The sequence below is a fragment of the Micromys minutus genome, assembly GCF_963924665.1.
Source record: "Micromys minutus genome assembly, chromosome: 1".
In the NCBI taxonomy this organism is placed as follows: Eukaryota; Metazoa; Chordata; class Mammalia; order Rodentia; family Muridae; genus Micromys; species Micromys minutus.
The window spans coordinates 172,191,340-172,205,183 of NC_137969.1; positions in this window are offsets into that span (position 1 = coordinate 172,191,340).

The window sequence follows — 13,844 nt, forward strand, 5'->3', positions numbered from 1 at the left end:
TAATGCCTAGAATCCACATGGTGGGATAAAACTGACTGTTATAGTTAGGGTTTCTATTGCTATGATAAAACACCATGACCACAAAGAGAGTTGGGGAGAAAGGGCTCATTTGGCTTACAGTCCACATTGTTGTTCATTATTGAAGGAAGTCAGGACAGAAACTCATACAAGGCAGGATTCTGGAGGCAGGAGCTATGGAGAAGGCGTGAGGGGTGGCTGCTTACTGGCTTGTTTCATGTGAGTTGCTCAGTGTGTTGGTTTGGATAGGAATGACTCCCATAGACTCATTGTCTGAATGCTTGGCACTATTAGGAGGTGTGGCCATTTTTGAGCATGTATGGCCTTGTTGGAGAAAATATGTCACTGTGGAAGTAGGCTTTGAGGTCATATATGCTCAAGCTATGCCCAGTGTAGTACACAGTCACCTTCTCTGATTGTGATCAAGATGTAGAACTCTCAGCCCCTTCTCCAGCACCAAGGCTGCCTGGATGCTTCTATGCCTCCCACCATGATGATAATGGACTAAACGTCTGAAAGCCAGCCCCAAATAAATGTTTTCCTTTATAAAAGTTGCCTTTGTCATAGTGTTTCTTCACAGCAATAAAAATCTAAACAAGACACTCAGCCTGCATTCTTAAGGGATCCAGGAGCACAGCCCAGGGATGGCGCCACCCACATGGGATGGTCCCTCTCCCATTGACCACTAATTGAGAAGATACCTTATAGCTGAATTTCATGGAGGCATTTTCTCAACTGAGGCTCCTTTCTCTTTGATGACTCTTAGCTTTTGTGTGTCTAGTTGACATACAGAAATCAACTACCTCTTGAAAGTTGTCCTCTGACTTTCATTGCTTGTGCACACATGCACCCATACACACTAAATTAACAAAATGGAAATAAATTAGCCTAGTGTTTTGTGGGGAGCAGCTGGTAATGTATGGGAGGAGCCCTAGGGCAGGAACTTGTATAGATCCAGTGCTTCTGAGAGACACATCTCTCTGGAGGCTCCTTTAATGCTTCAGGCTGCAGAGTAGAGAAGAAATCTAGATAGTTATCTTTCTATAACTACTTTAACCTCTGTTGAATGTGGCTTTCTCATCTGTACAATGAAGCCAATAGTCTACCTCACTTTTTCTTACAAGGACAAAATTCTCTGCATCTTGTGAATGGAAAAGTGCTGTGTTGAAGGGCATTAACTAGGCTTAGTGCTGTTTCTTCAGGTGATGTTGGCGACTGTATAGCGAGTTTCTTGGCTGGTTTACTTTCTCCTTCAATTGCTCAGGCTCATCCTATGTGTAATTAGGAGAGTCCTGGAGACAGTCAGTGGCCTCGTGAATGCTGCCTTGTGATGCTGGTTTGCAGTGTGCTGAAGACTTGGGGAAAAGAATGGTCTTAATGAGAAAAAAAAGCTGTCAGCCATAAAGAGGTACCTGTTGGGGTTCTGTAAACCCCACCCCTCAGTTACCTGGCAATAGACAGGTATGCTCCGCCCCAGTGACCTGACACTATAAAAGGAGCCACTTGCCCTTTCTTCTCTCTCTTGTGTTCCTGCTCTTTGCTCTCCTGCTCTTGCTCTCCCCCTTACCCCTCCTCTCCCCATTCCCTTCCCCTTCTCTCTCCACATGTTCATGGCCTGCCTCTACTCCTCTCCTCTCCTCTCCTCTCCTCTCCTCTCCTTTCCTCTCCTCTCCTCTCCTCTCCTCTCCTCTCCTCTCCTCTCCTCTCTCCTCTCCTCTCCTCTCCTCTCCTTTCCTCTCTCTCTCTCTCTCTCTCTTTCTCTCTCTCTCTCTCTCTGCCTCTACTACCCTCTTAACTCCTCCCATGACCTGAATAAACTCTCTTCTTTACTTAACTGTCATGTGGCTAATCCCTCAGGGGGAAGGGATTCCCAACATGGCCCCCCAGAGGAATCCCCTTTCCCCCAGGCCTCACGGCATCTCCATGAACCATACCCCCACCTCATCTTTTTCCTAACATTGGTGCTGAAACCCAGGACATCATCTTTCCTTTTTTATATACACATCAGTACCCAAGATCAATTCCATTTTTGCATTTTCAAAGGAATACAGAGCAGCATATGACCACAGGCTATAGCTCAGATGAGACAAAACTGTAGTGTGTTGCCAGGCTGCGCACAGCCTACTCCAGAGTTCAGAACAGTGTGTCTCCCTTTGAGATTCCAGAGTTGTAGCTGAGATTCAGGCCCTGATAGAGTAGAAGTGAATTCTTATAGTCTTTTATAAAGTGAGCATCACCAAAAGTGATCAGAAACCTGCGCATCTTATACATCTTATACTGAAAGGTTCTTTTTTATTTTTAAACTAACTATGGAAGTCTAGTGCTCAAATATGAGTTAGCCACCAGCCCAGAGGCCCTACTGTAGCACTTGAAATATTCTTCCTTCAGCATCTTCTTAGTCTCCACCGTTCTAACAAGCCCTGGAGTAAAAGTCTACTGACAACTGCCCTCAGGGTTTGGGATGTATACAGCATGTCCCTTTTGATGGGACAGTTAGTATTTTTGTTCTTGACCATCCTCGGGTAGATATGAGTAATATACATATATGAGATGTCGTACAGATATGAAAAAAATATGTGTAACAACATCTTTCTTTAACTGTCTTCTGGCTATGATCAGTAGCTCTCAATAAATGTATCCCAGGAGGCTTGTGTTGTGTTAGAGACGGTGTGTATACAGATGTATGTTTATGTTTCAAAGAGGACCCTGGCATTGGAGACAACCACTGTGTATATTAAAAAGGATATTATAGATGCCAATCTTTGTACTTGTGCCAAAGGATGCTGCTAACTTATCAAAAATTTATGTGTCCAAAATCAAGGCCGGGAAGGCGGTGCTATAAAATGTTCTCCTTCCTTTCTCCCCAGCTAGCACCTTTTTTCCCCATCATCTCTAGGAATGTGACATCATCCTCAGTTCTGAACAGTTCTAATGGGCTCGTATTTTGGCAATTACAAAGTCAAATATGACCATGAAGAGAGAATGGAAAAAGGTCATCTGTGGCAGGTAAGTATGGGAACTGTTTACAGAGCATGCGGACTTGATGCTTGAAAACATTCTTAGGGTGAGCACAGGGCTGAGCATGCTCAGTTTAAGATCATAGCTCAAGAAGGGAAGGAGAACACCCATTTGAGCACGCTTTGCTCAAGGTTACAGACACATGCTCAGAATGGCCAATAGCAACACTGGGCATGCTCAAAAAAATGAAAGAGGGCCACCTCTGTACCAACAGCCCTAGCAGATGACAGTTCCAGCCACTCTCTGCTTCTCTTTGTTGGCCTCAAAAATCAATTTAGACACAATCTGTAGGGGGATCTTCAAGTCTGTTCATCTTTTAAACCACTTGTACGCACTTTCCCTTCCACAGTGCTGGCTGCTTTAACTTAGGGAGCAGAATGAGATAGGAGATATCTTTGGGGACCCACACTTCCCCCATGCTGTGGTGAGATAGCCAGGTGGCCCAGTATAGCCAGGTGGCCTCACCATTGAAATGGCCAATAGAAACTGGGTTTAAATTTTACAAGCCATTTTAAGCTTCCAAGCAGCTGAAAGACCTCCATTTGTCTTGGATGCAGGTTTTCTCTGCTCTCAGAAAACCACTCAAAGGGCCTTTAGATATGCAAATGCTGATCAAAGACTCTCTTCCAGAAAGGGTTTAAACTGTGTGGATAACACCTTGGATCCTCTCTTCAGAGGGGGGATGGGACTACATTTCTGTAGGCTATTTTCTAGGTAAAGAAACACTTCTTTCCAGAGTTCAGAATAGTGTGGATATTTGACTAAAAAACTACTGCTGATTTTAGAGGATGTGTGTGTGTGTGTGTGTGTGTGTGTGAGTGTGTGTGTGTGTGTGTATGTATGAGAGAGAGGGAGAGAGACAGGCAGAGAGGGAAAGAGAGATAAAGAGAGAACACGCATGTGAGTGTGCATGTGTGTGTGAATGTGCATGTATGCGTGTGTATGCATATATGTGTATGTGTGCTTGAGTATATTTGTGTGTGCTCATGTATATGTGTGCAAATATATGTATGCTTGTGTTTGTGTGTACATATGCAGGTGTGTATGTGTGTGCATGTATATATGTATGTGTATATGTGCATATATGTGTGAATATATTTGTGTGTGTGTGCTGACATATGTGTCTGTATATATATTGTGTGTGTATTTGTTTATGAGTACATGTATTTGCATATGTGTATATGTGCATGTGCATACATATGTATATGTGCTTAGGTGAATGTGTGTGTGTGTGTGTGTGTGTGTGTGTGTGTGTGTGTATACCTATATGTGAATCCATGTCCGTGTTGTTCATATGTAAACCTGGGGTTGTAGGTAACCAATACCCCTAATATTCTCCTAAAAGACTTGAATAACTACAGAGAACATCCTAGAAACTGGGCAGGGATGGATGCTGACTAGCATGGATGTGGAGCTGAGGTGTTTCTGCAGCTTTTACAACTTTGTGGTGTCTTTTAGGTAAATGGCCTCCTGTGTGTCACATGGGTGGTTGCAGAGGTCCTCAGCATGCCACTTACTGATTGATTTTATGACCACTTAAAGTGGACAATAAGAACTGTTTTTCAGCCCAAGCATAACCCAGTTATAATCTTTTTACTAATACCTGTGTATTAACTTTAATACTATTAAGTCTGGAAGAGAAAGAATCAAAACATTGGAGAGAGGAGGCAAAAAAGGTCTTTAACAGCATAGGCCTTTTAGAAGGGCCTCAAGTAGAGAATTTAGGGACAGAAGTTAGCAAGCAAAAGTCTATTTTTAATGTTCCTTGTAGTGAGAAGGTATTAGACTCAAAGGAAGCAGGCTCTGTTGATTGCCTTTGCTATGTGACCAAGGGAGATGTGCATGAGTTGGTGTAGGTGACAATGCTTGTTCTTTCTTTGAATAGGGAACTAAGGATGGTTTAATGTGTGAGATATTATGTGAAGGTAGTTGTATGACTACACAAGACCCCAAGTCTTCCAGATAGTGGGGAGAAGAGAGATGGAAAGAGTGAGGACTATGGTTTAGAGTGCTGTATACGATATTATCCTGGGGAGGTGTGGACAGACAACTGCTCACACCAAAGTGTGACAAACCAAAGTAACAATTTCACCAAGTTGAACTTGGCAAACCAATGAGTTTCTTGGGGTCACTTATAGGAGAGGTTGCTCAGAGAAGCAGGGACAACTCAAAGGCATATGTATTACTGAAAGGCTTATCCTGACTTGGGACCACTGGTGTAAGCTATAACACTGGTGTTCTCTCCGTGACTTGTAGGCAGACCCACCGGTCACAGCATCTCCTCCCTAGGCAGTTTACTGCTTCAGTAATCTTGTAGAGGGTTCCCTAGTTTCACAAACCTTCTGAGATGTGGGAGTTATTTTATTCCCAAGTCTTATGAGCATCTCTTTTTCCACAAGGATGGAATGCCTCAATTTTGAGAAAATTGCTATACAATATGGGATAGAGAGGTAGAGAGTTGATCTCTGTCTTGTTTCCTGCCATATCTCCAGGGGCCAAAGAACCTGGGTGCACCAACATCATCTAATATAGTGATAAAGGCATTATCTTCCTTGAGTGAAACATTTTAATGTTGACTGAGCTCAGGACAGACTCTTACTACTTTCTTGGAATCAAATATATGACTGTATCTCTCTGTTTTCCACTTAATATCTACCTGTTCTGATCTTTCCATGACCCAGAGTGGGTTTTGGAGACAAAACTCTGTCATTAACAACCTTACCAGGGCTGTCATTAATCTATTTATCTGTACCTTTAGAGACAGATCTTTCATCCAGTCATGAATCCTTTCAAATGTTCCATCACCCAGAGGACTGTGGATACTAAACACCACCAGAGATCTTCAAACTCCCTTAAGAAATTTTGCATCTATCTCTGCCTGTTAAAGATCTGTCTGATATTTCCATGTTGTGTTTTGTTTTGCATGTACTTTACGCTCATGGTAACTATTAGGTTTTCAATGCATACTGTCAAGCCCTTGAAAAAATCAAGTACGGACTAAAAAATATATTCACATAGTTTTATGTAAAAATTACTTTAATATCTGAAAAAACAGTACTGACAAAAATGTAAAATTTTAAGCAAAAAATGTTTAAAATCTGTACATTTATCTTTGTTTTGTAAAATAAAGTCGTTAAAAAAAAAGATCTGTCTGAAACTCCAGCAAAATTAGAAGTGCAGTGACTTTACCTGTAGGTGGTAGGTGGATAGATAGATAGATAGATAGATAGATAGATAGATAGATAGATAGATAGATAGATAGATAGATGGATAGGTAGGTAGGTAGGTAGGTAGGTAGATAGATAGATAGATAGATAGATAGATAGATAGATAGATAGATAGATAGATAGAGACAGATAAGCAGATAGACAGATAGATCCATGAATAAAATGATATATCTCTGTCTCTCTTAAGGCCCTTTTACACATGTTTCCATTCAGAGCATAAAGTAATTCCAAAAAGTTAAGGAAAACTGTCTTAATTACTACTGTTCTATTGTTATGATGAGACACCATGACCAAGGCAACATATAAGAGAAAGCATTTAGTTGGGGACATTTAATTTAGTTTCAAAAAGTTGATTCATAATTATCATGCAGAGAGCACAGTAGCATGAAGGTAGGCATGGCTGTAGAGAAGGAGCTAAGAGTTCAGATCTGATCTGCAAGTTGTAGGCAGAGAGAGAATAAGGCTGGGCTTTTGAGAGCTTAAATCCTACAGGTACCCAGTGAAACACAACCTAATCTTCCTAAACAGTCCCACCCTGGGAACCAAGCATTCAAATATATGAGCCTGTGTGGATCATTCTAACTGAAACCATCAAAAAGACATTCCCACCCACTTTATATGTGAGAATCCTGACTTTTACTGGGATCTATTTTGAGGCAAATCAAGTTAGAATTTAGATTGTTATAGATAGTTATCTACCACTGTGGGACTGCCACAAAACCCACTTTTGGTTCCAATATCAGCAAATTTCTTTCTTAATGTTTCTAATTAAGTTTCTAATAGTTTGTAATCTATCTCTTGCCTCTACCTATCAACTAAAGTCAGTCTTCAATGTGGTTTATACTAAATAGTCCTGTCTTGGAATCTCAGTATTGCAACAAACCCAAAGTTCAACTCCTTCAGCACCTAGCACTTTCCAGAAACACCCACTTCATATCAATACAAGGGTGTCAGTACCACTGTTCTTTGAATCGACCTGGAGTTTGGAAGGCCTTATGCCTACAAAGGTGACCAGATCTCAAGAAAAGCAAGTTGGCCGTATCTTCATATAGAGTGTGACAGCTGCCTTGACCTCCTAGAGTTCTAGATTTTTCCCTGATAGATATCTAGATTCTATCTTTTTGTCTGTTGGGGGTGTAAACAGTTGCCTTTGTCTCCAGGAAGGCCCCTATAGCACGTATTTCAGTAGTGCACTAGCAATCACATTCCCATATCACAGCACAGCTCTCTGTCCCTCCCTCCTGCTTTCCAGTTTTCAACATCTTAGCATGTGACACCCATAATTAAGCAGAATGCTCCAGATGTGGTTTGACTGGCACAAAATTATTTTGCCTTTTGTTCTGGTCCATGTTGTTCTCTATCTTGTTCAATGCTTTTTCTGTACGACATATTTTCTCCTAGCTATTCTTCCGATCCCCCAAAGCCCTAAACCTCTATTTCCTAAAGAGTTAGCAACCAATTTACCTTTGATTTTTATCTCTATAATATTGATTGCACTAAGTAGGATTTCATATTTATCTTACTTAGATGTCTTTTGTAATTTGCCACAAGTTCACTCTATTGAATTCTCTTTACTTCAATATATTTATTCTTTAATAATTATTTATGTCAAATTTTTTTCTCTGTCTCTTTGTGAGTAAGAAATGAACCCAGACCCTCACACAAACCAGGCAATTACTATACCATTAAAATCCATTCCTATTCCTAGACCTCTATTTTTGTCTTTTATTTTGTGGTGAAGTCTTATTAAGCTCTTCAGGCAAGCTTTGAAGAACTTCCATCTTACTGGCTCTGGGATTCAAGGTTTGTACCAACAACTCCAACTTTTAACAAAGTTCTTACTGAAAACAGGAATGATTCTTTGTGAGTTCTGAGTTATCACTGACTGCTCTCACTTATGTTTCTGCCTTTGGGAATGGGAATCTAGTGACATTGGACCATTCTACTGGTTCAGGCCCCTGAGACATATGGAAACACACCAGGTCCTTTGTTTCTAATGAATGAAACAAGCCTAACACAATTGGAAGCAACCAGAAGAGGAAAACTGAATAAAAACATTCTAATGCATTTTGATTTAGAGAAATGAGGTTTTCTTCCTTTTTTTCTTTTCTTCCTTTTGGGAAAGTCGGTAAATGTTGAGCCTGAAGTGTCATATAATTATAATATAATGCACTGCATATCAGAGAATACTGACATAGGATCTTCACTTACTCAAGAGTATCACTGCAATTCAGAAACTGGAAGTAAAAAAAGGAGAACGCACCAAGTCAATGGCCTCTGGGAGATGGAGAATGAAGATGGGGTGCAGGAGGCACCACTTGGTGTGAAGTAGTCAACTTTGTACTTGCATCTCAGTTTACTCATTCATTCAACAAATACTTGGGGCCCCTCTGTTATGTGTCTGGTGATTTTGTGAGGAGAACAACAAACAAAAATTCCTACCTCCTTAGAATTTACAGGGGGTACTTGGTGTGGTGAATGAGTGTCAATCATGCATGAAACCAGGGTCCTTCTGGTATCTGAGGATGGATGTTCTGATGGCTAGTCTTTGTTGTCAGCTTGACTATATCTTGGATGATCAACAATCTGAAAATAGTGGGCAGACCTGTGAGAGATATTCTGTTTGGTATGAAGTGGATAAATCTACTTCTAGCCTAGACCTTTGAGATAATAAGACATACCTGTTCCTGATCTTGAGGCAGGAAGGCATCATGCCTTTGATCTAGACTGTGAGATGGGAAAACACAGGCTCTTGTTTCAGATCTTGATGCAGGAAGACATCCATTTAATCTGGGCTTTACCTTCTGCTGGAGGCCTATATAAGGACATGGAAGGTGGAAGGTTTTCTCTTTGCCTGTTTGCCCTATCTTTACTAGAACAACCATTCTTTCGTTGGCACTAGAGCCTACTTTTTTGAGATTCCAGCATATATAGAAGAATAGGTAAGATAACCAGGCTTGTGGGACTGAGGAACTACTAAATTTTTGGACTTTCCAGTCACAGATAGTCATTATTGGATTAGTAAGATTTGATTCTTTATCATTCTAATAAATTATATATCATATACATGTTTGTGTGTGTGTGTGGGAGAGAGAGAGACAGACAGAGAGACAAAGAGAGAGAAAGAGAGAGAGATACAGAGAGAGACAGAGACAAAGACAGAGAAAGATTCATTCTATAAGTTCTGTAACTCTACAAAATTCCGACTTATACAGATGTGAAGGCTAATAAATTGGTACATAGATCATAGGCAGAGAATTAGGATATAATTTCACAGGGATGCCAAGTGACAGGGTGTGCTTTGGGCTAGTCTTACTGGTCACTCTAGAAAACTTGGCTTTTAATATAACAAAATGGGTTGCACAGCAAACATTAAGAGAGATGAAGGATGGGGTGACTTGTGTTTTAATCAAGTTAATCTCATTATTGGGAAAAACAAGGGAAGTAGTAAGCAGAGGAGTTCAGTGTGTGTGTGTGTGTGTGTGTGTGTGTGTGTGTGTGTGTGTTTGTGTATAACTTCAGACATTGGCTACTACTCTTCAATTCAACCACACAGTTATGGCTTGGTGGGGCTCACTCTATGAGCTGTATAAGTCAAGTGGGCACCTCAGATGCCTTTAGCAGTTTTATTACATGTTTTCTGATTTGATATCAGTAAATTCATCTAGAATGGCTGTGATTAGAAGCATTAGATTTTGCTCTAAGAGGATAGCCTTGTCTAACTCACTTGCAGTGATGGGATTTCTGATAAATTAAACAATTAATTACAGATTCAGAATTTATGCTGACATCATTTTAGTGAATTGCATACCTGGCTCAGTTTGGTTGCAAGGGATGAGAAACTTAATCTCTTTGTGAGGTCTGAATGTCACTTCCAAGTTTATTTGTTCAAACATGTCTCCCAATGTGATAAAATTAAGAAGTTGAGTCTTTGAGAAGTGACAAGAAATTAGTTTTTCTATAAAAGAGCTTGAGGAGCTCTGGTTGTTCTTCCTGCTTCTTTGCCATGTAGGGACATAGATGAAAAGTACCACAGAGAAGGAACAGAGCTATCATGACATCACATCTGTCTGCTCTTCATCTTGTATAGTCCAGTCTTAAAAACCTTAGGCAATCAATATAGTATGTTATATGTAATTCATAAAGCTTAATGTATCTTGTAGCAGCTGAACAGAATATGGCACCAATATTGAACACATGTAAAGACATTATGACACCCACAAATTCAACAGGACATGTTTGTTTTTGTACTCATCCTAACAGAACTTGTAGGCTTTACTGATACCCTACTAAGTTAAGAGAGGTTTTGACAAAAACAATGCAGCAGAGGGACTTAAGTAACATCACTGGACTCTGACATCACCTGAAGGCAATAAGTGTGTTGGAGGAAGTCTTAAGGGTGGTATTATACAAAGTTTTGCCTGCGCAATTAGAAAGCTGAGTGGCTGTCTAAAAAGATGAAGAACAAAGAAAAGATGATCAGTTTGTAAAAGAAAGTCAAAGCTCCTTTTTGTATCTATAGAGCTTGGGGGCTGATCAAAATACCCCAGAATAGTTTCTGTAGTATGTAGAGCACATGGGTATGCAATTCAGGGAGGAAAGGCCTGTGCTCTGTTGATTTAATTTGTATATGCATTGCAGTATATAGAGGATGTTCAATACTAGAGTGTTTCTGGACATCCACAAATAGAAAACAATGATAAAATTAAGACTATTTCCAAGCCTGGGGCCCTGAACTTTCCAAAAAGCAATGAGAAGGAGCACAGGAAATGAGGAATTAGTGAAGCATCTAGAGATGTTACTTGGTAGGAAACTAGAAGCATCTGGGTAGGAAATTAGAAGAATATGCTTTGTGAGGCTCGAGCACAAGGTTTACAGGGAGACAAGAAATGGCACTCATAGAAGAGATAGAATTGCCACAGAATAATCTCAAATTCTTAGATGTCTCTAGAAGGATAGATGGATTCTGTTGGAGGGAAAACTGTGTCTATTCATGATGTTCCAAGTGCAATATGTTTTTCATTCCTGGTCTCATTAACCCAAAAACGAGGCTCCATCTTTCAGACACAATCTTCTCTAACAGAAACATCCTGAGCAAAATGTTCTGGAACGAAAGGTTTCACAAGCATCTTGGACTTTCAATGTGCCAACTCCAGGAATCTTATGGCATCTGGTTCTAAAAGAATCTGTGCTCATCAGAAAATAGCCAACTGCTAAGGGACAGTGCCTGGGCTTTGATTTGCTGAAATTTGAGTTTCTCCAGATCTCCTGGTATTACCATAGTCGAATGGCACTTTTTGGCTTTTAGGATGGGGTCGTATGCAGAAGCAAGGCCATTCGAGAAGACCACTGTTTTCTTCTCTAGAGAAACACCAGAAGCTGAGCTGCTGAGCTGGAGAACTGGGTGAATGAGGGTGGAAAAACAAGTTTTCTGTAAAGGATCAAGTATTCAATTTTATTCATCCTGTATCAAGTTTCTGCATCTCACAGTTTGGGCACAACAGGAGGTGACACTGTTAACTGTTGCTCTTTTCACTTCCTTTTTTTCCCCCTCACTGAACATAAACATATCATTACACAGTTACACTCCACTATATTTAGAGTTGATTTTTAACTATCTATTAAATCGAACAGGGAAGCTTGGCTGCTCTACCTGGAGCCAGTGGAAGTGCTCAGAGATGGACTCACTCACAAGAGGAGGAAGACACTGAGAAATTTTGCCACCCACCATAGACTGCCTGACTCTCTGAGGCAGATCACTTCAACTGGAGAGGGCCAATATCCTAAATCAGAGCCGTGCTGATCAACTCTCAGTGACCTGTCAGATGGGTCTCAGCTTCAGTCTGCTGTATAGAGAGGACTTAAGACATCTACCTTGAGCTGGAGAGATGACTCAGCTGTTAAAGGCTAGGCTCACAACCAAACATATAAGAAGTATCTACCTAGATTGTCTACTGTAAGTTCTCCATTCATTAAAACCATGACTGAAAATTACATACAATGCAAGGGACCATGACTGCACTCAAACAACACAAATAGCCTCAACAAGTCACATACCCATACATACATAAACACACATATATATGTAACAATATCAAAATAAAAAAGAGAGAGAGACTGCAGATTTGCTTATTAAATAAATTTGGTCAGTGCCATCTTCCAGTTCTTCATCTTGTACATGTGTGAGTATGAGTTTGGGGGTGGGGAGTGTTGCTTATGGGCATGCAGCATGGGAGGAAATCAGGAGATGCATAATGTAGGAGTTGTCCTGGCATGGGTCATCGTCACATTCCACCTTGGAGAGTCCGGGCCACAGACCAGAGACACACTGAAGACATTTTTACAGGATGAAGATTGGGGTGATTGGAATTGGACCAATTAAGTATAGCTGCTGCTGGGCTGTAGATAGATACAGAATAATTTGGAGGAGGTTGGTACCTGGAAGGGTCTTGGAGGCACATCACTAACTTGCCACACACTATCTGATCTTGAAATTCCTCACTATTCCCTTTGATAAAAGTTAAATACAATGGGATTTATGGACCTATGACACTGGCTGGGAAGCCACCATGAACTCCCATTAGCAATGCTAGGGGACACGGTTATTCACTGAAATCCTTCCTTTCCCTATTAAGTTTTCTTTCCTTCTTTCTGTGTAACCCAGACTGACCTCGAACTCACAGTCTTTGTACCTCGTATTCATGAATATCAAGTCTTTTGTCCTATTTTGAACTCAATATTTTTTTCTATCACCCTGTTTTACTGTGTATGTGCTTCTTCTAGACTAAGAATGACATGTTAGAAACTGCAAGTAGTGGCAATGACCTAAAAAAAGACTCCAAGCTGAGCAACACTCTTATTTAGAAAATTGTGTTTAAGTTTACACACCAGACTTTTTATGAAATGTTCTGGTCTAGAATGGAATCATGTCAAGTTGGTGAAGTAGCCCCAGAATTCCAGATCTTCTGAGCTTTCTTCCTGGAAAAAGCATAGCATCTGCAGGAGTAAAGAAAGACAGGACGGTTGAGAGCGTTTGTGGAGCTCAGCTCCTGGTGCTGAGTGGTAGTAAGCACATCTATTTTAACTTGATGGACTGTGGGCTAAAATTTGCATCCTTTCTTCTGAATGCATTTTTACAAACTTTTCAATGGTTTTTCTGTATTTTCATACTTGTTGGTGATTTAGGGAATGATTTATGAATTTTATTTTTAATATGTTTTTAATCCAAACAGACTTCTATCATTCCCCCCTCCTTTTTTTCTATGTAGTGCCTCCCAGCTACTCTTTCCTTGAACTTCTCCTTTGTCCCCAGGCACGTTTAAGCTGATAGCCTCTTTTTCTTTGATACTGTTACACATATACATGCATTTATGTATGTAAGAGTATGCAACTTGCTGAGGCTATTTTTGATATTTGGGTGCATATGGTGCCAGGGCCAACCAGCCTGCAATGGACAAACAATAAGGGGCTCATTCCAATAAAGAAGCTAAATCTCCTTCTCCTAGAGGTCATTGTCTAGGAGCGAAACATTACAGAAATGTTCCTTCTCCACGTAAGTATCTCCATTGCTTTTGGCACTGT